Source organism: Canis lupus, chromosome 1 (genome assembly GCF_011100685.1).
Source record: "Canis lupus familiaris isolate Mischka breed German Shepherd chromosome 1, alternate assembly UU_Cfam_GSD_1.0, whole genome shotgun sequence".
In the NCBI taxonomy this organism is placed as follows: Eukaryota; Metazoa; Chordata; class Mammalia; order Carnivora; family Canidae; genus Canis; species Canis lupus.
Window position 1 is genome coordinate 100045251 of NC_049222.1, and position 26725 is coordinate 100071975.

A 26725-nucleotide genomic window follows, 5' to 3' on the forward strand; every position below is an offset into this window, starting at 1 on the left:
TCCCCAATTTTTTTTTTTTTTTTTGCAGTTGACTTCAAGTTTCATAGTGTCGTGGTCTGAAAATGTACATGGTATGATCGCAATCTTCTTGTACTTGTTGAGGGCTGATTTGTGTCCCATTATGTGATCTGTTCTGGAGAATGTCCCATGTGCACTTGAATGTGTATTCTGCTGCTTTAGGATGAAATGTTCTGAATATATCTGTTGAGTCCCTCTGGTCCAGTGTGTCAAAGCCATTGTTCCCCTGTTGATTTTCTGCCTAGATTATCTGTCCATTGCCATAAGTGGGTGTTAAAATCCCCTGTCATTGTATTATTTTCAGTGAGTTTCTATATGTTTATTGTTAATTGGTTTATATATTTAGGAACTCCCATGTTGGGGGTATAAATATTTGCAATTGTTTGATCTTCTTGATGGAGAGTCTTCTTAATTATGAAATAATGCCCTTCTTCATCTCTTCTTACAGTATTTGTTCATTCTTTTTTTTTACTTAAAGATTTTATTTATTGATTCATGAGAGATACACAGAGAGAGGCAGAAACATAGACAGAGGGAGAAGTAGGCTCCCCAAGGGAAGCCTGATGTGGGACTTGATTCCGGAACCCCGGGATCACACCCTGAGCTGAAGGCAGTGGCTCAACCACAGAGCCACCAGGTGTCCCTAGTGTTTGGTTTCAAATCTAGTTTGTCTGATATAACTATGGGCCCTCCAGCTTCCTTTTGATGTCCATTACCATGATAGATGATTTTCCATCCCCTGACTTTCAATCTGCTGGTGTGTATAGGTCTAAGGTGAGCATCTTGTAGGCAGCATATAGATGGATCTCCTGTTTTAATCCATTCTGATACCCTAGGTCTTTTGATTGGAGCATTTAGTCTATCTACATTCAAAGTGATTATTGAAAGTTATGAATGCCTTGGTGTTACCAGTAGGTGTTTCTGGTGATGTTCTCTGGTCCTTTCTAGTCTTTGTTGCTTCTGGTCTCTTTTTCTCCCCCACTAGAAGAGCCCCCCTTAAAATTCCTTGCCGGACTGGTTTAGTGGCCATGAATTCCTTTATTCTTTGTCTGTTTGGGAAACTCTTTATCTCACCTATCCCGAATGACAGCCTTGCTGAATAAAGAATTCTTGGCTGCATACTTTTTCCCATCAGTATATTGAATATTTCCTTATACTTCTTTCTGGCCTGCCAAGTTTGTGTGGACAGATCTGCTGCAAACTTGATTCATCTTGCCTTGTAGATTAAGGACTTACCCCCACCCCAACCGCTTTGAGGATTCTTTCCTTGTCTGAGTATTTTGTGAATTTAACTTTGATTTGCCTTGGCAATGGTCAGCTTTTGTTGAATTTAGTGGGAGTTCTCTGTGCTCTTGGTTACAGCCTCTGTGTCCTTCCTCAGATTAGAGAAGTTTACATAATTTGTTCAAATAAAACTTCTGCCCCTTTTTCTCTCTCTTCATCTTCTGAGTCTCCTATGATATGGATGTTATTGTGGCTGAGTTTCCTAAGTCTGCCTCTGTGGTCCATTACCTTTCTTGTTTTTATGGCTTCCACTTGGGACTGCATCTCAGTTATAGCATTTTTAATGTTGGCCTGACTGGATTTTAGTTCTTTTATTTCTACAGTAAGGGATTCTCTAGTTTTCTTCTGTGCTCTTTTTCCAGCCTAGCTACTATCTTTATAATCATTGTTTTAAATTCTAGTTCAGACATCTTACTTATAGCTGTATTGATTAACTCCTAGTACTACCTCGTGTTCTTTTTTGGAGGTGAATTTCTCCATCTCATTATTTTTCCCAGAAAAGAAGGAAGATAGAAAAAGAAAAAACAAGAAAAACAACAAGAAAAATAACAAGAAAACCCCCCAAAAAACTAGATCCTGTGTGTGTTTTGGCCTGCTAGTTTAAAGAATTTAGATCCCAAGATAAGAAAGAAAATTAAAGTACAATGAAAGTAAGTAAAAATAAGAAATATATAAAGTATATACATAAAATTTAAAATTAAGCAATTAGGGCAGCCCAGGTGGCTCAGCGGTTTAGTGCTGCCTTCAGCCCAGGGAGTGATCCTGGAGACCCGGGATCCAGTCCCACGTCTGGCTCTCTGCATGGAGCCTGCTTCTCCCTCTGCCAGTCTCTGCCTCTCTCTCTCTCTCTCCCTGTGTCTCTCATGAATAAATAAATAAAATCTTTTTTAAAATAAAAAATAAAATTAAGCAATTAATAAAAAAAGAATTGAAGAAAATAAATGAAAAAATATTAATAAAGTACAAAGGAAGCTAGGTCCTACTTTCCCCATAGAAGCTAGGTCCTACTTTCCCCGTAGAGCTTTTGCAGCCTGTGGTCAGTATTGTGGTCAGTACACTTGGTGGGAGCGAGTTGTCTGTGCGGGTCTTCTGGGGAAAGGGCCCGTGGCGCTGATTGTCAGGTGTACCTGCCTTAGTGGAGATGCACCTGCAGGGCTCAGAGGCGGGGCTCGGTGTAAGCACCTCTGGCCTCCACCAAGCAGCGCTGTGCTGCTCCCTGAAGACTCAACGCTGACCGGTGGGATGAGTGTGGGAGCGCCAGATTCTCTAGCCCTGGAGCTGAACATCGGGACCCAGTCTGCAGTGAGCCTTCACAGAAAAGCCGTCAAGCCCTTTTGTCTCCTCCGTTTCTGTCAGAACTCTGCGTTCACCCTGCCTGTGCCCGAGGTTTTTTGTTTGTTTTGTTTTATCTCAGACAAGTGACTGAATTTCAAAACTCCAAATTTTAGGGACTTCCCTGGTGGAGACCCGTGCTCTTCCTGATGGGGAGGGTCTCCTCCACTTCTGCCCTTTGCTGGCCCCTCCCATGAAAGCGGCCCCATGACTGCACAGGGGTTTGCAGTTTATGGCCACACACGTCAGAGAGCTGGCCCCTAGACCCAATGCTTTCAGCTGGTTTCTTTGCTTGCTCCTGTGCCTGGGAACAGTTGGCACCACCATCATTGTGACCCTGGGGATCCTGAGCACACCCTGTCACTCCAGGGGTGGCCCCCCACTTCGCTACCTGAGCACCATTAAGGCTGGTGTATCCCCCACTGTAGCAGACTTCTGAAAGTTCTGATTTTGTGCTCTGCTGCTTATAATACTGTGTGTAGACCTGTAAGCTGGCTCCCTGCCCCTGTGGGATCCGGGGCTGTGTCTCCCCCAGATCAACTGATTGATTGAATTTTTAAGATTTTATTTTTCTGTAATCTCTACACCTAACAAGGGGCTTGAACTCACTACCCTAAGATCAAGAGTCGCATGTTCTTATCAAGGGAGCGTGGCACACGGGAAAAGTGGACTATTTCCTTTACCTGCAGTGCCTGAACATCCCACAGGGGGTGCCTGAGCTCAGCAAGGACCCAGCAGGGCACGGGTGTGCAGTTGGCCTTGCCCACCTGCTGTAACAGGAGCCCAGCCCGCGCTGGGGAGGCTTGGGGAGGATGTGGGACCGCGTCCACGCTGGCAGGAGCCCCGGCATCCTCAGGACAGGCGGGGGTGAGTCTGGGGGCTGATGTAGGCCCCCACATGCCTACAGAAATTGCCCTTCAGGACCCATAGTGGAGGGTGCAGGGCCATGTCCACAGGACAGAGGCGTGGCTTCCTCAGGGCCAGCTGGAGGCTCCTGGAGGCGTTGGTCGGGTCCACACCGACATCAGCAGGGACTATTCAAAACCATGGTGTAAGTGATGTGTTAGAGTTAATGTTAGGGTTAGGGGTTAGAGTTTAGGGTTGGGGTTAGTGGTTAGGGTTGGGGGTAGGGTGTTTAGGGTTGGGGTTAGGGGTAAGCATTTAGGGGTTAATGGTTAGGGTTAGGCTTAGGGTTAGATTTAGGGTTTAGAGTTTAGGGTTAGAGGTTAGGGGTTAGTGCTAGGTTGGGGTAGGGTTAAGGTTAGGAGTTAGGGTTAGATTTAGGGTTTAGAGTTTAGAGCTATGGTTTAGTTGTTAGGGTTAGTGTTGGGGTTAGGGTTAGTGTAGGGTTAGGGTTTACTGATAGGGGTTGGGGTTAAGGGTTAGGGGTAGGCGTTAGGGGTTAGGGTTAGATTTAGGGTTTAGAGTTTAGGGTTAGGTGTTGGGGTTGGGTTAGGATTAGTGTTAGGGGTTAGTGGTTAGAGTTGGGGTTAGGGTTAGGTTTAGGGTTAGATTTAGGGTTTAGAGTTTACGGTTAGGGGTTAGTTGTTAGGGGTTAAGGGTTAGGGCTAGGGGTTAAGGGTTAGGGTTAGAGATTATGGTTAGGGTACACAGTTGTATCTGGTAAATGGAAGGATTAGAGGTCTTGGGGTTGTAATGATCTCAACCTATTCTCAAACTTTAAATGGATAAGAAGCTCAGCTTGCTGGCATAGATCTGGGCGTGGAATGGGAGTGCCTAGTGGGCCCCTTTGGGTAAGTAGAACTGGCGCTGTGGGATGAACCCAACACCAGGCTAAGGTGCCCGATGTTGACATTCATCAGACCCCAGAAAACGAGTTGGTTGATATAGACAGGAGGACAGTGGCCATGGAAGTCGGAATCCGCTAAGGAGTGTGTAACACTCACCTGCCGAATCAACTAGCCCTGAAAATGAATGGTGCTGGAGCCTCGGACGCATACCCAGCCATCACTGGCAATTGGTCACGCGCCAGACGGACAGGAGCGGGTGTGGGAGGAGGGTGCGCTGGTTTCCCTTCCTGGAGGGCCGCCGTTGTTCCCCCACCCCGTGGATACTAGGTATGCTGAGATGGGTAGGTGGGCTGCTGCAGTGAGCCTTGAAGCCACCCGGGCTGCCCGGATCTGTAACTTTAGGATAAGTATTCGCTCTAGGGGCTGGGTCGGTCGGGCTCGGGTCAGAAGCAGTGGTGGGCGCGCTCAGCCGCTGGACAAGGCGCCGCAGGCCCCTGCACGCCTGCCCCCGCCCAGGCCCACCACCTCCGCCCTCCTCATCCCTACCCAGCGCGGCTCCACCCACTCTCCTCTACCCCCTTCCCCTCCCGAGGTGGGGTGACAGGGGAGGGGGATGGGGGGGTGGGCGCGTTGGTGCGGGAGGTCCACCAAAGAAAGGGCCTGCGGCCCAAGGTCCCGGGCACCCAGGGGGCCGGCAAGGGCGGCGACTGTAGAGGTGAGCCAGGCCCTTACCGTGGATCGCCCCAGCTGCAGTGGGCATCATGGCTGCACCTGGGGAGCCCGGCGGGACCCAGCGCACCCCGCCGCGCGCTCAGGGAGGTGTCGAGCTGCAGGAGGCAAGGATTCTGTCGTCCCAGTCTTCCCCCGCCCTCGCTCTTGTCGTCGTTTAATTGAAACAAAGCATCGTGGGGCAGCCCTGGTGGCTTAGCGCCTGCCTTCAACCCAAGGCGTGATCCTGGAGACCCGGGATCGAGTCTCACGTCGGGATCCCGGCAAGGAGCCTGCTTCTCCCTCTGCCTGTGTCTTTGCCTCTCTCTCTCTCTCTCTTCATGGATAAATAAAATCTTTAAAAAAAAACAACAACAAAGCATCGTGAAGGCCTGCAGCAGGTGTTGACGCCATGCGATTTCTGCCTAGTACTCTGAATGTCAAAGTGAATAAATTCAATGAAGCATGGGGACACGGCCGGAGTAACTTATGACTATCTTAAGGTAGCGAAACGCTCATCATCTAATTAGTGACTCGCAGGAATGAATCCAGGAATGGATGAGCGAGATTCTCACTGTCCTACCTACTATCCAGTGAAACCACAGCCAAGGGAAAGGGCTTGGCATAATCAGCGGGGAAAGAAGACCCTTTTGATCTTGACTCTAGGCTGGCACGGTGAAGACTTAAGAGGTGTAGAATAAGTGGGAGGCCCTGGCGCCCTTGGGGCGAGGGGGCGGGGTGATGTCTGCCAGCTTTGTGGGACGCTGGTGAAATACCACTATTCTTATCATTTTTTCACTGATCCCGTGAGGTAGGAGGGCGAGCCCTTGCTTCTTGTGCCAAGTGCCTGGTGGCGCCAGCTGTGAAAGACCTGCTCTGGGGACAGTGCCAGGTGGGGAGTTTGGGGCGGTACACCTGTCAAATGCTAACTGCAGGTGTCCTAAGGTGAGCTCAGGGAGGACAGAAACCTCCAGTGGAGCAAAAGGGGAACAGCTCACTTGATCTTGATTTTCAGTATGAATAGAGACTGTGAAAGCGGGGTCTCAGGATCCTTTGAACCTTTTGGGTTTTAAGCAGGAGGTGTCAGAAAAGTTACCACAGGGATAACTGGCTTGTGGCAGCCAAGCGTTCATAGCGACATCGCCTTTTGATCCTTCGATGTCGGCTCTTCCTATCATTGTGAAGCAGGATTCACCAACCACTGCATTGTTCAGCTACTAATAGGGAACAATTAGACCTAATTGGGTTTAGACCATCGTGAGACAGGTTAGTTTAACCCTACTAATGATGTGTTGTTGCTATGGGAACCCTGCTCAGTACAAGAGGAACCGCAGGTCCAGGCTTTTCATGTATTTGCTTGGCTGAGGAGCCAAGGGGGTGAAGCTACCATCTGTGGGATTATGACTGAATGCCTCTAAGTCAGAATCCCGCCCAGTCAGAACCGTCAGGCAGCACCCCTGAGCCCAGGTTGGCCTTGGATAGCTGATCCCCCACTGTCCCCGCAAGCGGCCGGGCACCCCACATAGCAGGGTGTGGTGTGCCCCACTGCACATCGGGGCAGGGGTCCTGTGCAGAGAGACCCTCCTCCAGGGAAACAGGGCACAGCCAGAAAGGGGGCCATCCCCTCGCTCCTCACGCAATGCACGTTGGTGGGGAACCTGATGCTAATCCATTCGTAGATGACCTACTTCTTGGTTGGATTTTCATATGTAGCAGAGCAGCTCCCTCACTGCAATCTATTGAAAGTCAGCCCTAGAACACAAGTGTTTGTCTTCCTCGCCCACACGCCAACCCTGCCGCTGCGGGAGACTGGGGTGGGGTGGGGGCCTGAAGCCATCCCCTCGTCGCTCCATCCTTCCTCCTGCGGGTCCGCTTCCCGGGTGGTCCTCCGCGCCTTGGCTGTTCCGCGCGGCTGGTGGTCGCCAGGTCAAACCGTGCCGCCTTGGCCTGGCTGGCTGGCCATCGGGGGTGGGGAGAGGCGCCCAGCCCAGCCCTGAGGCCCGGGAGGAAACCGGGTCGCGGGGATCGGTGGGGAGCGGTGCGCACCACCGCTCAGCGGCCGCCGCGTTAGGGCAGCTGGCACGCCAACCGTCTCCCGCCCACCGGGGCGCTCAGCCCGGGGCTGGGACCGGGAAGGGGGAGAGTCGGTGGGTCTCCTGCCGACAGGCGCGTGGGCGTCGTTGGGATCGGCCGCGCGGACCCTTTCCTAGAGGGGACACGAGGCGGGATGGCACCTGCTTGCCGTTTCGCCCATTTTCCTCCCTCCCTCCCAGTCGAGCCAGCCGACCAGCGATCTCGTGGGTGTCGCGGTGGTGGCTTCGCCAGAGTCTGTCCAGCCGCCCCCCCTCAGCAACTCCGAGGTGCAGATGACAAGTGTCTCAGCTGGTTGGTTCGAGTTCGGGTCTCCCGGGGGCGGGGCGACCACACGGCGGGGTCTCCCGGCTCCTGGGTTGACCACCCTTAAGGGGCTCCCAACCCACCCCCACCTTCGTAACTTGTGCTTTCTGCGGTCGGAACCAGAATCTGATCGCTGGTAGCATGGATGAACCGACTCCACCCTCCACCTGACCCTGATCGTGTCTAATCCTCCCCCCCCCCCCGCCTTTTTTTAACGACAGATTTTATGTATTTGTTCGCGGCAGACAGAGAGAGGCAGAAGAAACAGAGAGAGGCACAGGGAGAAGAAACAGGCTCCTTGAATGGAGCCAATGCGGGACAGATCCCTGGACTGGGATGATGCTCTGAGCCACTCAGGCGTCCCTAGTCCACCCATCTTACTCCCCATTGCCACCAACGGTCTTTTTTTTTTTTTTTTTTAAGATTTTATTTATTCATTCATGAGAGACACACACAGAGAGGCAGAGACACAGGCAGAGGGAGAAGCAGGCTCCATGCAGGGAGCCTGACATGGGACTCAATCCCGGGACTCCAGGATCATACCTTGGGCTGAAGGCAGGTGCTCAACTGCTAAGTCACCCAGCTGTACCTGGGCCATGGGCTTTTAAGGGTTTCATTTCTGAGCCTCTCTCTCAGCCTTCTTCTTACCTGTATGAATTGCTGATCCCACTTCACAACATCCATCCACCCAGGGATGAAAACTGTTCCCTGTACATCCTACATCCTGAGCACTATGAAAGCTACTGATGAGATGCGAACAAGAGAGAAATCCAAGTCAGGTGAATCAAAAGGCTGGAAAGATGTCTAGCAGGTGGAAAGCATTGACTGAACATCAAGACACTTGAAGGGTTTTCTTTCTAGGGAATCCTTCCTCATTTGGCTAAACTATGTGCATTACTGGTATTTCCTCCACTCAGAGGGCAGCTGAGCAGAAGACTGCTCAGCAGAAGAGAGGTCACAGGTGAAGACCTCACATTGCTTTTTCAAGGATACGTATTTCAGGGCACCTGGCTGTGACTCAGTTGGAGGAGCCTGCACCTCCACACAGGATCAACAAGCTTCTGAGAGCCAGAACTGTCTCTGATGGGTGTACACATGACCTCGACAAGCTAGACAGGCAGAGGATTCAGAGACGCGATGGCCCTCCACATTCGCCTCCTCTGGGTTCTGCGGGACTGATCCCTAGGAGTGGGATCACTGGGTCCTCTGGTAAGAGCATGTCCCGCTCGCAAAGGAATCACCCCTATCCCTATCCAGGCCCTTTCTGGAGATGGTGGCTGAGAGCCTGCAGGGCAACCGGAAGGGAGCAAGCAAGGCCACGAAGGAGGTCCGAACCAAAGATGCAGGAAAGAACAGTGTCCCTAGGGGCACCATCTTGACCTCCACCTTCTCAGCGTCTGGGGCCCTGACCCGGAGGATGACCTTGAAGTCAGACTGATGAATGGGGAAAAGGAGCAGACCAGTTTGTCCCTGACAAGCTTCACATGGCAGAGCCATCCTAAGCAAACAAAGACCCCGAGGAGTGGCAAACCCAAATGCTTGTCTATTGGGTTGAACAAAGAGAAGAGATTGTGGAAGAGTAACTCAACTATGTGGGGAGGCTAAAAGAACACAAGGATTTTCTTTCTTTCTTTTCTTTCTTTCTTTCTTTCTTTCTTTCTTCTTTCTTTTTTCTTCTTTTTAATAACAAGATCTGTTTGTCCAGCATTCTCATGCTCATGCTCAACTTCCTGTCCTTGAAGATAAGAGTATCATTCACTCCCTCCTGGCACTCCCCTCCAAGGCACCTTCCAGGGGCATGGGAGGGGTTGTGCTTCTCAGGAGGAAGCTGGAAGGGTGCTTGTGTTTCATTGCTGTTGCTGCTACTTTTTATTTTTTTAAAAGATTTTATTTATTTATTCATGAGAGACACAGAGAGAGAGAGAGGTAGAGACACAGGCAGAGGGAGAAGCAGGCTCCATGCAGGGAGCCCGATGTGTGACTGGATCCCGGGTCTCCAGGATCATGCCCTGGGCTGAAGGCGGCGCTAAAGGAAGTAATCTAGAGGAAGTAAAAGTCGTAACAAGGTTTCCGTAGGTGAACTAGTGGAAGGACCATTAACAAGAAGGGAGCTGCTGTTGGACGGCCCAAGGGAAGGGGTCATCGCTGGATGACAGCTGTGGGGGAGGGAGGAAGTCTTCGCTCTTGAGATTTGTGCTCTTTCTGCCCTTGAGCCCGGAATCTGGTCACCAGTAGCAAGGGCCAGTGACTCCACCTCCCAGCTAATCATGATCATGCCAATCCACCCCCCCCCTTTTTTTTACGACAGATTTTATATTTATTCCTGAGAGACACAGAGAGAGGCAGAAACTGAGGCACAGGGAGAAACAGGCTTCTCGCAGGGAGCCCGATGTGGGGCTCGATCCAGGATCCTGGGATCACACCCCAACCAAAGGCAGCTGCTCAACTGCAGAGCCACACAGGTGTCCCTAGTCCACCCATCTTACTCCCCATTGCCACCCACGGTCTTGCATGTTCTTCTGTTCCCCACATACGACCTCATGCTCTACTTCTATCTCTAGACACACCCTCTGATACCACTCTAGGGAATAAGCTAAGACAGGACCGATTCTCCTTTGACCATTCTTGAGTTGAGGACTGTCCTTTTTTGCTGTAGCAGTGTCAGTGAAATAAAGGGTCTCTCTCCACAAATGGTGCTAGGTCATGGGGAGATGACGCAGGAAATACGGATTTCAGTTTGCAGACATTTCTACATCCGATTGGGAATGGCTCCCACCCTCCAGTGTCCTGGGTCTTTTTGGGTGAGGGCAGCAGGACACCTAGGATGACATTTCCAAGTGTGCCCTTGCCTGGGGCTGAAACCGGAACTGGAACGGAAACCACAACTGGTGCAGCCTGGGTGATTTGGGAGGCACCGGCGGTGGGGGGGTGGGGGGAGGGGAGGAACATGCCCTCTAGTATTGCAGATGTCCCCGTCCCTGGGAGGAGGAGAAAAACACCCCCAAGGCTCCTCTTTGGCGCCTGTCCTGAGTCAGGGAAATGCTACTGACCCAGGTGGATCCGGACCAGGCTGTGTCCCAGCCCCCCTGAGATTCCATATTTGTCACCCCTGGACTCCTGCCTGCCTGCCTCCTTTCTCTACATTCAACTTGCAACTTTAAGTCCATGAGGTTGGAAGCTTTAGCTCTCTGGGTCTTGCTAGACATTTGCCATACAATACCAGTTTCAATCAAGCATCTGTGACATGAAGGGAATTCTCAGCCTTGAATGTTTCTGGGCCCTGCTCCCTTGGCTTTCACACTGACCCAGGTCCAAAGGGCTCGGAAAAATCTCAGCACGGGGTCTCTAATTCCATGTCTCTGAACACAAGTTGCCTGTCTGCTTCCCTTAAAAATAAAGAAACAGGGATGCCTGTGGCTGCGTGTTGAGCATCTGCCTTGAGATCAGGTGGTGATCCTGGGGTCCTGGGGCTCGACTCCCCGCATTGGACACCCCGCGGGGAGCCTGTTTCTCCCTCTTTAAAAAATGAAGGAATGATTAATTTAAATGAATGAATATACACATAAGCAAGCAAGCAAACAAACAAACAAATAAACAATATCAATCAAGGGGTGCCTGGCTGCTGGCTGGCTCTGTCAGTGGAGTGTGGGACTCTTGATCTTGGGGTTGTGAGGTCGAGCCCGACCTTGGGTGTAGAGATTGCATAAACATAAAATCTTTAAAAAAATTTTTTTTCAATCGATCGATCCCTAAAAAACAACATGCCAAGCCCAAAGATGAGAGAATGAAAAAAAAACCTTCTTTCATATTTTGAAATTTGATCTGCCTTAATACTATAAAATCATTGAGAAGCTATAAAACATTAACCTTTTAAGTTAAAGACTGAGAGTGTAAGCCTCTCCTCAATGAAATATCACAATTAGATACATCAACTTGATTCATCACAATTCCCTCAATAGTTTTAACCCTATTCATTATATTTCAACTAAAAATTTCAAAACACTATTATCCAGAAAATCCAGGATTAAAATCAATAAAACCATCAAAATAGTCTACACCTTGGGAAAACAAATTGAACAAAAATTTATTCACCTCTTCCATTACTCCAACAATAATAGGACTCCCTATTGTAATCTTAATTGTTATATTTCCAAGTATCCTATTTCCCTCACCTGTCTAATCAACAATTGTCTCGTCTCCATTCAACAATGATTAATTCAACTAACATCAAGGCAAATACTAGCTATCCACAATCATAAAGGATGAACTTGAGCTCTTATACTAATTTCACTTATCCTATTCATTGGCTCAACTAACCTACTTAGATTATTACCACACTCATTTACCCCTACCACACAATTATCTATAAACCTGGGAAAAGCCGTGCCCCTATGAGCAGGGACAGTTAGTACTGGTTTTCGATACAAAACTAAAAGCATCCCTAGCGCATTTCCTGCCCCAAGAAACACCCCTCCCCCTCATCCCAATACATGTAATTACCGAAACTATCAGTCTATTTATTCAACCCATAGCCCTGGCAGTACAAGTAACAGCTAACATTACTGCAGATCACCTATTAATTCACCTTATTGGAGGAGCTACTCTTGCTTTAATAAATATTAGTACTACTACAGCTCTCATTACTTTTATTATTTTAATTCTATTAACCATTCTTGAATTCACTGTGGCCTTAATTCAAGGCTATGTTTTCACCCTACTTTGAGCTTATATCTACATGATAACAACTAATGACCCACCAAACTCATGCTTATCACATAGTAAATCCAAGCCCATGACCACTGACAGGAGCTCTTTCAGCCCTTCTTATAACTTCGGGCCTAATCATATGATTTCACTTTAACTAATAGCCCTACTAGCATTAGGACTGACAACCAACACACTAACTATATCAATGATGATGAGATGTCATCTGAGAAAGTATATTCCAGGGACACCATACTCCCATTGTCCAAAAAGGACTGCACTACGGAATAATTTTATATATTGTATCAGAAGTATTCTTCTTTTCAGGATTCTTTTTTTTTTAAATTAATTTATTTATTCATGAGAGACAGAGAGAGAGAGGCAGAGGGAAAAGCAGAGTCCATGCAGGGAGCCTGACATGGGACTCAATCCCAGGTCTACAGGATCACACCCCGGGCTGCAGGCAGCGCCAAACCGCTGCGCCACCGGGGCTGCCCTCTTTTCAGGATTCTTCTGAGCTTTTTACCACTCTAGTTTAGCTCCAACCCTGGTTGCTGGCCACCTATAGGCATCATTCCCCTTAATCCCCTGAAGTTCCACTACTCAATACCTCAGTTCTCTTAGCCTCTGGAGTCTCCCTTATCTGAGTCCACCACAGCCTTATAGAAGGAAACCACAAACACATACTTCAAGCCCTATTCACCATTATCTCCCTAGGTGTTTCTTTTAGACTTCTTCAAGCTTCCGAATACATCTTTTACTATCTCAGATGGAGTCTATGGCTCTACCTTCTTCATAGCCATAGGATTCCATGCATTACATGTAATTATTGGCTCAACTTTCCTCATCGTTTGTTTCCTTCAACAATTATATTACCATTTTACATCCAATTACCATTTTGGATTCTAAGGGGCTGCATGATACTGACATTTTGTTGATGTAGTCTGATTATTCCTATACGTCTCTATTTACTAATGAGGATCCTACTTTTCTAGCATCAACTAGTACAATTGACTTCCAATCAATTAGTTTCAGATAAACCCTGAAAAGAAGTAATAAGTATAATATTAACCCTAATTATCAATGTATCCCTAGCGTCTTTACTTGTAATAATTGCATTCTGACTTCAACTAAATATTTATGCAGATAAGGCAAGTCCCTATGAATGAGGTTTTGACCCTATGGGATCTGCACGTCTACCCTTCTCCATAAAAATTTTCCTAGGAGCTAGCACATTCCTACTCTTCAACTTAGAAATTGCACTACTTTTCCCACTTTCTTGAGCATCACAGACCAATAAACTAACAACAATACTAATTATAGCACTATTACTAATTTCCCCATTGGCTGCAAGCCTAGCTTACGAATGAACCGAAAAAGGTCTAGAATGAACTGAATATGATAATTAGTTTAAATTAAAACAAATGATTTTGACTCATTAAACTATGATTAAATTCATAATTATCATGTCCATAGTATACATCAACATCTTCTTGGCATTTATTCTCTCCCTAATAGGCATACTCCTCTATTGATCCCATCTAATATCATCCTTACTGTGCTTAGAAGGTATGATATTATTCCTATTTGTAATAATATCAGTAACTATCCTAAACAATCACTTCACATTAGCTAGCATAATAACAATTGTCCTATTGGTATTCGCCACTCGTTAAGCAGCACTAGGATTGTCTCTAGTAGTCATGGTATCTAACACCTATGGTACCTACTATGTACAAAATCTAAACCTTCTACAATGCTAAAAATTATTATTCCCACCATAATACTTATTTCACTAGCATGAATGTCAAAATCCAACATAATCTGAATTAATACAACCTAGAGCCTACTAATTAGCTTAATCAGCCTATCATATCTAAATCAACCCAACGACAATAAACTCAACTTCTCACTGCTATTTTTCCTCTACTCCCTATCAGCACCCTGACTAGCACTCACATGACTTACCACTCATACTAATAGCAAGCCAATCCCACCTATCCAAAGAACCTTTAACTAGAAAAAAAACTATATATTTCTATACTCATCACACTTCAATTATTCTTAATCATAACATTTACTGCTACAGAACTAATTCTCTTTTCATTTTATTTGAAGCCACATTAATCCCAACTCTTATCATTACTTGATGAGGAAATCAAACTGAACGACTAAACACAGGACTTTACTTCCTATTTTATACGCTCTTTTTTTTAAGATTTTATTTATTTACTCATAAGAGACAGAGAGAGAGAGAGAGGCAGAGACACAGGCAGAAGGAGAAGCAGGCTCCATGCGGGGAGCCGGACATGGGACTCGATCCTGGGTCCCAGGATCACACCCTGGACTGAAGGCAGCGCTAAACCACTGAGCCACTCGGGCTGCCCAGTGTTACTCTTTATACAAAACACCATGGGCTCCCTAAATTTCCTCATAATTCAATACTGAATCCAACCTCTATCAAACTCTTGATCCAATGTCTTTCTATGACTAGCATGCATGATAGCATTCATAGTAAAAATACCTCTATATGGACTTCACCTATGACTACCAAAAGCATATGTAGAGGCTCCCATTGCTGGCTCCATAGTCCTTCCGCCATACTTCTAAAATTAGGAGGGTATGGTATAATACGAATCACAACCCTACTAAACCCTTTAACTAACTTCATAGCATATTCATTCATAATATTAACCCTATGAGGCATAATCATAGCAAGCTCAATTTGCTTACATCAAACAGACCTAAAATCCTTTATCACATACTCCTCAGTTAGCCATATAGCCCTTGTCATTGTGGCAGTTCTCATTCAAACACCATGAAGTTACATAGGAGCAACAGCCTTAATAATTGCGCATGGCCTAACATCATCTACGCTGTTCTGCCTAGCCAATTCAAACTAAAAATGAATCCACAGTCGAACTATAATTCTTGCACGAGGACTTCAAACCCTCCTTCCCTTAATGGCAGCATGGTGACTATTAGCAAGTCTCACTAACCTAGCATTACCCCCTACAATTAACTTAATCGGAGAACTATTTGTAGTGATAGCCTCATTTTCATGATCCAACTTCACCATTATTCTAATAGGAATAAACATTATCATTACCACCCTATACTCTCTCTATATATACTAATCACCACACAACGCGTTAAATACACTCACCATATTAAAAACATTAAACCATCCTTTACATGAGAAAACGCCCTAATAACCCTACATTTATTACTACTACTACTTTTTTTTTTAAGATTTTATTTATTTATTCATGAGAGACACAGAGAATGAGAGAGAGGCAGAGGGAGAGAGAGAATGAGAGACACAGGCAGAGGGAGAAGCAGGCTCCATGCAGGGACTCCATCCTGGGACACCGGGGTCACGCCCTAGGCGGAAGGCAGTGCAATACCGCTGAGCCACCCGGGCTACCCTACCACTACTACTCTTATCACTCAATCCTAAAGTAATTCTAGAGCCAATCTACTGCAGACATAGTTTAATAAAAACATTAGATTGTGAATCTAATAATAAAAGTTCAAATCTTTTTGTCTACCGAAAAGTATGCAAGAACTGCTAACTCATGCTCCCTGCATAAAAGCATGGCTTTTTCAACTTTTACAGGATATAAGTAATCCATTTGTTTTAGGAACCAAAAATTTGGTGCAACTCCAAATAAAAGTAATAAACTTATTTGCTTCCTCTATAACAGCTCTAGTTATGTTAACTCTACCAATTATACTAACTACTACTGAACTCTATAAAAACAAACTATATCCATATTATGTAAAAACCATTACCTCCTATAGCCTCATGGTCAGCATAATTCCTACAATAATATTTACTTGGGACAAGAGATAATTATCTCAATCTGACACTGAATATTCAAACTATAAAATTAATCCTAAGCTTCAAATTAGACTATTTCCCAATAATCTTCGTACCAGTAGCACTCATCATTACATGATCAATTATAGAATTTTCCATATGGGGCAGCCCGGGTGGCTTAGCGGTTTAGCGCCACCTCGGCCCAGGGCCTGATCCTGGAGACCTGGGATCGAGTCCTGCGTCGGGCTCCCTGCATGGAGCCTGCTTCTCCCTCTGCCTGTGTCTCTGCCTCTCTCTCTCTCTCTCTCTCTCTGTGTCTCTCATGAATAAATAAATAAAATCTTTAAAAAAAAAAGAATTTTCCACATGATACATGCATTTCAGACCCTTACATCAATCAATTCTTCAAATACCTTCTTTTTTTAAAAATTTTTTTTCAAATATCTTCTTATATTCCTCATTACCATAATAATTCTGGTAACCACAAACAATATACTTCAACTATTCACTGGCTGAGAAGGAGTGGGAATCATATCCTTCCTACACATTGGGTGATGATACGGCCGAACAGATACAAACACAGCTGCCCTACAAGCATTTCTCTATAATCGAATTGGAGATGTAGGATTCATGGCTATAGCATGATTTCTACTAAACCTACTAAATCTACTAAACTAAAAAAGAAAAGACATTGCAGAAGAGGTTTCTGAAGGAGACTTTTTTTTTTTTAAAGATTTTATTTATTCATGAGAGACACAGAGAGAGAGAGAGAGAGAGAGAGGCAGAGACACAGGCAGAGGGAGAAGCAGGCCCCATGAAGGAGTCCGACATGGAACTCAATTCTGGGACCTCAGGATCACGCTCCAGGCCGAAGGCAGGTGCTAAATCGCCAAGCCACCCAGGGATCTCCTGAAGGAGACTCTTTGAGATTTTTTTTTAAAGACTTTATTTATGTATTCATGAGAGACACAGAGAGAGGCAGAGACGCAGGCAGAGGGAGAAGCAGGCTCCATGCAGGTAGCCCAATATGGGACTCCATCCTGGGACTCCAGGATCATGCTGTGGGCTGAAGGGAGGCGCTCAACCGCTGAGCCACACAGGAGGCCCTAGTTTGTTTGTTTGTATTTTTAAAGATGTATTTATTTATTCATGAGAGACAGAGAGAGCGGCAGAGACATAGGGAGAGGGAAAAGCAGGCTCCTTGCAGGGAGCCCGAAGAGGGGCATGATCCTGGATCCTGGGATCACGCCCAGAGTTGAAGGCAGATGCCCAACCGCTGAGCCACCAGGCGTCCCTAGTCCACTCCTCTTACTCACCTTTGCAACCCACGGTCTTGCACGTTCCTCTGGGTCCCACACACAACCTTGTGCTCTACTTCTATCTCTAGACACATCCTACAATACCCTTCTAGGGATAGGCTAAGATGGGACTGATTCTCATTTGACTGTTCTTGTGTTGAGGACTGCCTTTGTTTGCTGTAGAGGTGGCGGTGAAAAAAAAAGGTCTCTCTCCACAAATGGTGCCAGGTCGTGGGGAGATGACACAGGAAGGATGGGTTTCGGTTTGCAGACATTTCTACATCCCATCGGGAACATCTCCCACTGTCCAGAGTCCCGGGTCTTTGGGGGTGAGGGCGGCAGGATGCCTCGGATGACATTTCCAAGTGCACCCTTGCCTGGGGCTTGAACCCAACCTGGACCTGGAACCAGAACCAGTGTGTTCTGGGTGGTTCAGAAGGCGCTGGCAGCTGGGGATGGGGGGCATGCTCCCTAGAGTTGCAGATGTCTCCGGAGGAGGAGAAAACATCCCCAAGGCTCCTCCTGAGTTGAGAAACGCTACTGGCCCAGGTGGATCCTGAGCAGGCTGGATCCCAGCCACCCTGCGATCCCATATTTGTCACAGCTGGACTCACCAGAGTGCCTGTTTCCGGCCCTGCCTGCCTGCCTGCCTCCTTTCTCTGCATCCAACTTGCAACTTTAAGTTCATGAGGTTGGGAGTTTAGCTCTCTGGGTCTTGCTAGAACCCAAATATAGAAAGAAATTTGCCATACAATAGCAGTTTCAATCAAGTATCTATGAAATGAATATGGAGGAAGGGAATTCTCAGCCTTGAATTCTCAGCCCTGTTCCCTTGGCTTTCCCACTGACCCAAGCCCAAAGGGCTCGGAAAAACCTCAGCACACGGGCACTATTTCTGTCCATATGTCTGAACACATGTTGCCTGTCTGCTTCCATTAAAAATAAAGAAATAGGGGGATCCCTGGGTGGCTCAGCGGTTTAGTGCCTGCCTTCAGCCAGGGCATGATCCTAGAGTCCCAGATCAAGTCCCACATCAGGCTCCCTGCAGGGAGACTGCTTCTCTCTCTGACTGTGTCTCTGCCTCTGTGTGTGTGTGTGTGTGTGTCTCTGATGAATAAATAAATAAAATCTTGAAAAAAAAAGAAAGAATAAAAAGAAAGAAAGAAAGAGAAAGAAGAAAGAAAGAAGAAAGAAAGAAAGAAGAAATAAAGCCACCTCCCTCCTCCACTCCACGCCCGCCTACCACGACGCCCGACATAACCCACCATCCCCACCCACTAAAGCCCTCCGACCGCCACTCGTCCCATTCCTGGGGAACTGCATTAATGAATGAAGGAAGAAAGAGTGACCTGGGTGGCTCCGTGTTGAGCATCTGCATTGGGGTCAGGTCGTGACCTGGGGTCCTGGAGCCCGACTCCCACAGGGAGCCTGCTTCTCCCTCTGCCTCTGTCACCGCCTGTCTCTGTATGTCTCTCATGAATAAATAAAGAAAATCTTTTAAAAATGCATGAAGGAATGATTAATTAAAATGGATGAATGACATATTCATTATGTATGCATATAATATATTAATAATTAATATAATATTATGTATGTATATATACATACATACATAAGCAAGCAAGCAAATAAACAAAATCGGTCAAGAGGTCCTGGCTGCTGGCTGGCTCTGTCGGTAGAATATGGAACTCTCGATCTTGGGGTTGCGAGGTCAGCCCTCCTTGGGTGTAGAGATTACGTAAACATAAAATCTTAAAAAAAATTTTTTTTCAATCGATCGATCACTAAAAAGCAACCTGTCAAAACTGAAGATGAGAAAACAAAAGAAAGCCTTCCCCAGAAGGTTCAAATTCTAAGCCTTGCACGTACTAAAAACAGAAAATAAACTGTCCAGTTTTTACAATGTTCCTCCTCATGTGGACACCCATCTCTTTTTTTTTTTTTTTTTTTTTTTTGACACCCATCTCTTTATGGAGAATGCACATGCACAGGCAGGTGCATGCAGAAAACCAGACCAAACAAAACCAGACCCCATAGAACCCTGCACCGAAGGTTGAGCACATGACACACACACACCCCACCTCCACCCCACCCACCCCCCACCCCCACCCCCACCCACCCACCCCCACCCCCCCCCCCCACCCCCCCCCCCCCGCCAGCCAGCCATAGAAAGCTCGGGCTGGCTACCCTACCCATACGATGCTTAGGGGGCCTATACTTACTTGCAAGTGCTCACTTACCTAGGTCATGTGGAAGGTTAGCCTGAGGCTCAGATGGCCCAATGGGGTGAATGGGGTTCTTTGCACATGCCTGAATGCTGTCTACAATTACAGAAAGCTGGCGATGAGGCCAGCCAAGGGACCAGAACCTGGAAAGCCCTCTGGTTCCATCAGGAAAGTCCCGACTTTGGGGGAGGAACCAGCGCTCAGCTCGCTCGGGGAGATACTCCGGTCTTCCTTGGGTTGATTTGTTGCTGCAGCTTTTGGTATCTTTGCACGACACCAGCCCTGTTCTGATTGGAAATGGAAAACAACAGATGGATGGGATCCAGATGTGGTCATGCGACCTGGCAACTGGAGTTGTTTTCATCAAATGGGGAGATTGGAACATCAGGTCTTTCATAACCTCTCCACAAATAGGAGTGAGACAAAGGCTAGAGTTTGTTGGCATCTTCTTTGTGTCTGCGTGTCCCTATGTGTTCTATATGGGAGAAGTTTCTTCTGCCTCCAGAAGCTAATGCTAACATCCATTTGAAAAGAACTCTAGCTCTTGAGTTGAAAGGCAGGCGTGGTTAAAAATAGGGCACCCTACAGTTGAGAAAGATAAAGACGAGCCCCAACGCTTTACAAGTTCCCATGATCTGGGATGAAATTCCCTACATTTGGGACACCTGGATGGATCAGCAGTTGAGAGTCTGCCTTTGGCTCAGGGCAGAATGCTGTGGTCCTGGGGTTGAGTCCCCCATCAGGCTCCTGACATGGAGCCTGCTTCTCCCTCTGCCTATGTCTCAGCCTCTCTCTCTCAAAAATAAGTAAAATCTTTAAAAAGAAAAGAAATAGAAATTCTTAACATTCGGACTTCTAGGTCACCCCATCAGAAAGATGCCTCATGGGACAGGACCCAAGAAGTGGTCCAGAGAGATAAAGATAGACCAAAATTTTACACACCTGACCTGACCTCCCAATTCTCAATAGTCAAAATCACGAAGAGGGGAAAGAAGTTCAGGCGGACGCCAGCAATCCAAAACCCACTTCTCCCAAAGCACAAGCACCAGAAGCGATGCCCAACCCACTGCCTGCTCCTCCACCTCTTTCAGAGTGCTAAAAGTCACCACAGACGAAGCCTGTATTGCAGGAGGAAAAGACAGGAGATTGAGATGAAGGAACAGGTGGAGGTGGAGGCAGAAGGGTGGAAGGTGACAGATAAGAAAAAGGAAAAGAGGGATGCCTGGGTGGCTCAGTGGTTGAACATCTCTGCCTTCGGTCTCAGGGCCTGATGCTGGGGTCCTGGGGTTCAGTCCCGCATCGGGCTCCCTAAGAGGAGCCTGCTTCGCCTCAGCTTGTATCTGTGCCTCTCTCAGTGTCTCTCATGAAAAAATAAAGAAATCTTTAAAAAGAAAAAACCAACACTTTAAATCTGCCTCAGGGCTTGCCTGCAGGTAACTACCCTGAAATCTCTGCTTCCATCCCCAGCTCCCCCCACTCCGTCTCCCCCTCACCGGTCTTCCCCTCCTCCTCCCCCTGTTTCAGCACTCCCGTGTCTGGAGTGATCAACTCCTCTACCATCCCATGTGCCTCCAGCGCCACCATCCCCCCACCTCCCCACCCCCAGCAAGGAGCAAAAATCACCCCAAGCCATTGGGCCACCTCCTTCTGAGGTTCACATTGGAGTACTTCCCAAATCAGCAAGCTGGAAGGGGCCCTGAGGGCTCTCCTGGACCTAAACTGCCTACTTCAGACTTTCCCACGGGAACCTGACAGTGGGAGTGGGAAACACATTGACTTTTTAGGGGACACAGGGGTGACATATGGCTTTCAAGCCAATTCAAGGTTGTTGGTTTATTTTGAAAAGACGTATCCTTGGAGCTATCAACATCACACACCATACAGATAACCAGCTTTATCTCTTCCCCACCCCACCCCACCCCCGCCGCCCCATCAAGTCGTAAAATTGCTTGATTTTCAGTTCTGTCTGCCTTACAAGCCCTTGGGGTGGGTGGTGGGATGTGCTGTGCTCCTGTCACAGTTTGTGAGCCTGGAATGGAGGTGAAAGAAATAGGCCCGTCACCTTTATACAAAGAAACCACGTTTGCTCTCTTGTTATACAAGAGGCACAAAAAAGAAAATGAGAACTACTTATGCCCTTGTTCCACCCAGACTGACCCAGATCCTGGAGGGTCCAGGCCCAAGGGATGGTCCTACTCAACTTTGCTGTTACTTCAATGGATTAGTTAAGTTGTACCTGTTATGATTTGCCCACAGAAACGACTTAAAATGATCGATTTTGACTGTCTCGTATACTTTTCGTTGTTAAGAGCAAATAGGTAAAAAAAAATAAGAAAAAGAAGAAAGGAAGAAAGAAAGAAGAAGAAAGAGAGAAAGAGAGAAAGAAAGAAAGAAAGAAAGAAAGAAAGAAAGAAAGAAAGAAAGAAAGAAAGAAAGAAAAAAAGGTTTTTATATGTAAACCTTTACAACAGCTTCCAAAATCTTTGATGACCTGAAACTTTGAAGTTGTGCTAGGTTAATTGACAAATTGGGTTGAAGTCATCTGATGCCTACATCTTTTCAACAGAAGGTAAAATACCAAGGCATGAGTCACTAAGACACCCAAGGTGGTTTTTTGTTTTGTTTCCTTGTATTTTCCTTCCTCCCCCCACCTTTTCTTCCCTCCCCTCTTTATTCTTTTTGTCTTATTCTGGAAAACTGCAGATACCTAGGTGTGTTAGTAAACATGTTTCATGCTTTCTTTAAAATTGTATCATAAACACACACACGCACGCAAACACACACACTGTGTTTCTAAAACTATGACATGTATTCATACATTTGCCATTCTAAAGAATTTTGGTACAATAGAGAGTGTGCCATTGGTTCCTACTGACTTTTCACCAGAGACTGAAGTTTCTAGGAGTTAACAGTCTGCCATATGGGGGAGGCCTGAGCGGCTCAGCGGTTAAGCATCTGCCTTCTGCTCAGGGCCGGATCAAGGAGGGGCAGGGGGCCTCTGAGATCCATTCGGGCTTCTGGCTCCTTGCGGGAAGCCTGCTTCTGCCTATGTCTCTGCCTCTTTTTCTCTCCCTTTCCTCTCCTCCCTCTCTCTCCCCCTTCTCCGCTTCACACAGTGCTCTCTCTCTAAAAAAAAAAAGTAAATAAGTACAATTTTTTTAAAAGTCTGCCACATGGAATCAAGACTACTGGAAAATATAAGGAAAACATCTCCGTGTGTGTGAAGGTAGGAACGTGTAGAAGAGGTATAAGGCATGAGAAGACATTTTTTATTGAGGGAAAAGAAAATAATTCTGTCCTAAAATAAGCCTGGCTATTTTTTTGTATTTTAAGATTTTATTTACTTATTCATTGTTGGGCTGGCGAGACTGGGGACCTCAAAACAGCCAACCCGAGGCCCCCAACCTCCCAACAACACTGCCTTACCGCCCTACCCTAACTTAGCTTACAAACCTCGCCCCCCCCCCCAACACTTGCCCTAACCGGAATGCCACCCCGCCCCCATCTTCCCCGCCGAAAACTATAAACGCCCCTGCGGTTTGCCTGGGTGCGACTTCCCTGACTCAGAACCTCGCCTGGGAGCGCTCCCCATTAAAGCACTCTCGAACCTACCGCCTGGCTCTGCTAATTTTCTCCGCCCATCATTAAAAGAAAACCTAACATTCATGAGAGACACAGAGAGAGGCAGAAAGAGAAGCAGAGAGGGGAGAAGCAGGCTCCATGCAAGGAGCCTGATATGGGACTGGATCCCAGGAATGCAGGATCACGCCCTGAGCCAGAGACAGACGCTCAACCCCTGAGCCATCCAGGTGTCCCAGAGCCTTGCTATTTAGAGAAAGAAAACTTAAGACTAACTCTGGACGACAAAGGACATTGTGGAAGGGGTTTCTGAAGGAGATTTTTGAGATTTTTTTTTTTTTAAGATTTTATTTCTGTATTCATGAGAGACACAGAGAGAGAGGCAGAGACATAGGCAGAGGGAGAAGCAGGCGGGCAGCCCCGGTGGCTCAGCGGTTTAGCGCCGCCTTCAGCCCAGGGCGTGATCCTGGAGACCCGGGATCCAGTCCCCCGTCAGGCTCCCTGCATGGAGCCGGCTTCTCCCCCTACCTGTGTCTCTGCGTGTCTCTCTCTCTCTCTTTCTTTCTCTCTCTCTCTCTCTCTCTCATTAATAAATAAAATCCTAAAAAGAAAAACAAAAAGGAGAAGCAGGCTCCATGCAGGGAGCCCAATGCGGGACTCGATCCCAGGACCCCGGGATCACGCTCTGAGCCAAAGGCACCCGCTCAACTGCCGCTGAGCCTCCCAGGCGTCCCTGAAGGAGACTTTTTGAAAAGGAATTGTATGCATGGTTGGGACGGACTGAGATTGGGAGAAGTGAATTTTACAAGTACACTGGTATAATATTTAAATTTGGCTCTTCTCTGTTAAAATGACAAGGTTTTCTTGCATTGGTAGTCTGCTCTTGAGAAGAGATTGTGAACAGAGAAGAAAAGACGATGTTTTTTTTTTCTTTACATGCCCAGAACAGCAAGGTTTTTATATTCATTTTTATCCAGTCCTTACCTACATAAGAGAGTGAAAACTTCTCAATATTAAAGGAGCTACATTTTGGTGACCACTCTATTACCTGTAGAATCTCCTAGGGCCACCTTGGCGAAACAGATACTGAAGTTTTCAGTTTTGTAATGACCTGTGATCCTTTGCAGGCACATGCCTTGAAACCTTGTGAGATATTGGTTGGTTGGTTGGTTGGTTGGTTGGTTGGTTGGTTGGTTGGTTGGTTGATTGGTTTGGCTGGCTGGCTGGCTGGCTGCCTGTTTGCTTGTTAATTCATTTGTTCATCGATTTTCAACAGATTCCCAGAAAGTCAAACCCTAAATAGAGTCTCTTGACTAATATATGTAGTTTATCTGCTATGTGAAGTCACATGAGAAGCGTTGTCAAACAAATAATAATAAGCCCTCTTAGATTCTATTGGGTGCATGAATGTTATTGGTGTTCCAAAAAACGAAATGAAATTCCTAAAGTTGTAACATGTCCTGGTACAGTGCCATCCCTCAAACTGTTCACTTGAGTGTCATCACTTGAATTGTTCACTCAACATTCGAATTGTTAAAATGCTGTGTGTTACAAAAAATAATCAAATTTTCTTCTCGACTGCATTCTAATGTACTCTTATCAGGTCTTTGTTGTTCTGATGCTGTTGCAAAAATATGGTCCAGCTTCCAGAAGATTCACGAAAAGGACTTTTGACAAATACCGGTTTCTGGTCACCCTGAGATCATAAAACTCCAGTAGGAATTGCCAGAACTAATGAAAAAGCTGCATCTAAACAGAACAAAAAGGAACATGGAGCTGAATGAGTGAAGGACAATGATGACCATTTTTTTAATGACTCTTGTTCAAAACATTGTTGATCCCCTCATGTTTGCTCTTCCAGATTGAAGGAAACTTTGTCTCTAGCGATATCTGTAACTTATAGAAATCTTATGAAAATATTGTTTGTCAACAAATTAAAATATTTATCTTTTCTCCCTACCTGTGACCCTCCAGAGTTCAGAAACTCTCAGTGAGTACTCTTTCTTTTATGGCAATTTTTTTGTGTGTATTTTTTATTGGAGTTCGATTTGCCAACATACAGTATAACACCCAGTGCTTATCCCGTCAAGTGCCCCCCCCCTCAGTGCCCATCACCCAGTCACCCCATCCCCCCGCCCACCTCCCCTTCCACCACCCCTTGTTCGTTTCCCAGAGTTAGGAGTCTCTAATGTTCTGTCACCCTCTCTGATATTTCCTACTCATTTAATCTCCTCTCCCCTTTAAACCTTTTCGCTATTTTTTATATTCCCCGTATGAATGAAACCATATAATGTTTGTCCTTCGATTGACTTACTTCACTCAGCATAGTACCCTCCAGGTCTATCCATGTTGAAACAAATGGTAGCTATTCGTAGTTTTGAGGCCAGGTACTTTTGACTGACATCGTAACCAGACACTGTTGGAAGGATTGGTTGTATTACCTAGGCCTTGAGTAGAAAGAAAGGCTTCTGTTTTTCTTTTTCTTCCTCCCCCCCCCCTCCCCCCTGCTCAGGTTTTAATTTTCAAATTAACTCTAATCCCAACATAGGGCTCAAACTCACAACCTTGACGTCAAGATTGTGTTCTCTACTGACTGAGCAGGTCAGGTGCCCCTGGAATCTCATCCTTAAGACACATGCATAGACTCAGATAGGATCAGACAGCTTGGAGAAAGTCAGATCGACTTTTTGGAGCCAATCAAGCCCCTTAGAAACTGTTGGCCTGATACCTTCCCTACAGCGGTCCCCACAGCCTGACCAGGTGAGTCAAGAGCGCCACCTCCTGACAGATGAAACCAAGAGTCAGATGCTTAACCCGACCAAGCCTCCCAGGTGCCCCTATAAGGTGCTTTGAAATGCTTCCTTCTTGCTTCGCTAGTACAGGGATGATGTCAGTGACCACATCTGTCTACCTGGAGAGGAATATTCCATATTGCTGAACCCTGGTTTTCCACACTGCGGATGACAGGACCCCCTCCAACCTGACCCAGGAACTCCCTTACTCTGAGCCAAGGACAGTGGGTCTTGTTTTGTTTTTAAGTTGTGGTTAAAAATAGACATCACCTATAATGGAGCATTTTAGCTGTTTCTAAGCCTAGGGTTCAGCAGTATTAGGTACGTTTACATCCTCCTCACCACGTTATCTTTCCTTTCCATTTTTTAATTTTAATTTGAAATTTTTTAAAGTTTTATCTATTTATTCATGAGAAACACACACACACACACACACACACACACAGAGGCAGAAACACAGGCAGAGGGAGAAGCAGGCTTCTTCCAAGATGAAGGCAGATGCTCAACAGCTGAGCCACCCAGGCACACCATACATAATTTTTTACAAATTCGTTCATTCATTTTTCATTATCTCTAGACACAAGGTAGGACTTGAACTCATGACCCTGACTAAGATCAAGAGTTGAGTGCTCTTCTGACTAAGCCGGCCATGTGCTCCTTCCATTTCATTTTTTCAAGAACCCTAGGATTATGGCTCAGAGTTACCATTTGTCTGGTGAGCCCCCTCCGCCCCCCCATGAGGAAGTGCCATCTGTCAGGCTGGTTCATGTTTGTCCATCTTCCTTCCTTCTTTTAGTAGACAGAAGGTGGCTTG

At 46.5% G+C, this 26725-nt stretch overlaps 2 long non-coding RNA genes across 6 annotated transcripts in view; one reads left to right on the forward strand and one right to left on the reverse strand.

The window, feature by feature from the left end:
• LOC111097189 overlaps positions 1 to 26725 on the reverse strand; it is a 45266-nt gene that overhangs the window by 13604 nt on the left and 4937 nt on the right. Inside the window, exons 2-4 of one of the 5 annotated variants that reach the window (XR_005354398.1) lie at positions 24104 to 24868; positions 19556 to 19827; positions 5228 to 5449 (exon numbers count right to left, since the gene is read on the reverse strand). This is a non-coding gene — a long non-coding RNA (uncharacterized LOC111097189). Of the gene's footprint in view, positions 1 to 5227; positions 5450 to 18845; positions 19067 to 19555; positions 19828 to 24103; positions 24869 to 26725 lie in introns of those variants that run through there. The other 4 variants (XR_005354397.1, XR_005354396.1, XR_005354399.1 and 1 more) reach the window with 4 other exon arrangements.
• LOC119875983 lies at positions 7295 to 25068 on the forward strand. Its single transcript, XR_005354400.1, has 3 exons — positions 7295 to 7478; positions 21797 to 22109; positions 24723 to 25068. It is a non-coding gene; the product is annotated as an uncharacterized LOC119875983 (long non-coding RNA).